This window comes from Octopus bimaculoides, chromosome 15, assembly GCF_001194135.2.
Source record: "Octopus bimaculoides isolate UCB-OBI-ISO-001 chromosome 15, ASM119413v2, whole genome shotgun sequence".
NCBI classification, from domain to species: Eukaryota; Metazoa; Mollusca; class Cephalopoda; order Octopoda; family Octopodidae; genus Octopus; species Octopus bimaculoides.
The window spans coordinates 30607373-30608368 of NC_068995.1; the positions used below are offsets into that span (position 1 = coordinate 30607373).

The 996-nt window shown below is 35.4% G+C and overlaps 1 protein-coding gene across 1 annotated transcript in view; it reads left to right on the forward strand.

Moving 5' to 3' along the window:
- Nucleotides 1–190: 190 nt before the first annotated feature.
- Nucleotides 191–996, forward strand: part of LOC106867607 (acidic phospholipase A2 PLA-1) — a 26661-nt gene continuing 25855 nt past the window's right edge. The window contains exon 1 of the mRNA XM_014912532.2: nt 191–493. The gene's annotated coding sequence lies outside the window, so the exon portion shown is untranslated. The remainder of the gene's footprint in view (nt 494–996) is intronic.

The window sequence follows — 996 nt, forward strand, 5'->3', positions numbered from 1 at the left end:
ATATACATATACATATATATATATACGACGGGCTTCTTTTCAGTTTCCATCTACCAAATCCACTCACAAGGCTTTGGTTGGCACGAGGCTATAGTAGAAGACACGTGCCCAAGGTACCACGCAGTGGAACTGAACCCGGAACCATGTGGTTGGTAAGCAATCTACTTACCACACAGCCACTCCTGCGCCTATATGCATACGTATGAACACGTACATGTAAGTGTATGATTCTATGTACATACAAACGCACATACATATATACGCACATACACACATACATACATGCATGCATGCATGCATACATACATACATACATACATACATACATACATACATACACACATACACGCATGCATACATACATTCATAAATTTACACGCACACACATACATACAACATTTACACGTCAGTTTAAACAAGTACACCAAAAGTGAGAACTGACTGTTTTATATATATTTTTAAACATTCCAGCCAGACATCATTCAGCGATTGCGTAAGTCCTCTTTTCTTCATCTTCTTTCAACTTTTTAATCCTACATTATCTTCGTTCCATAATAAGAACTGACTTAAACACACATGTAAATGTAAAGAGATTATATATACCGATCTTTCGTCACTCCTTTGGACAAATATTCACATTATTTTGAGTGAACGTGAGTGAAGAAGTACGTGATTGCATTTAGATAAAAAGACAAAAACACTAACTTGTCTCTGTATATGCCTTTGTGTATACGTGATTCTGTATGTATGTTTATGTTTGTGAGCATGTAGCTACGGATGGATAAAGGTTCATATTTGTGTTCTTTGTACTTATAGATGTATGTATGCTCAAGTAGATTTTTATTTGCAGGTATGTATATAAGTATGTGCGCACACATAAATGTACGCATGTATCAAAATACGTTGGCATATATATATATATATAAATTATATATATATGTATGTGTGTGTGTGTGTGTGTGTGTGTGTGTGTGTGTGTGTGTGTGTGTGTGTGTG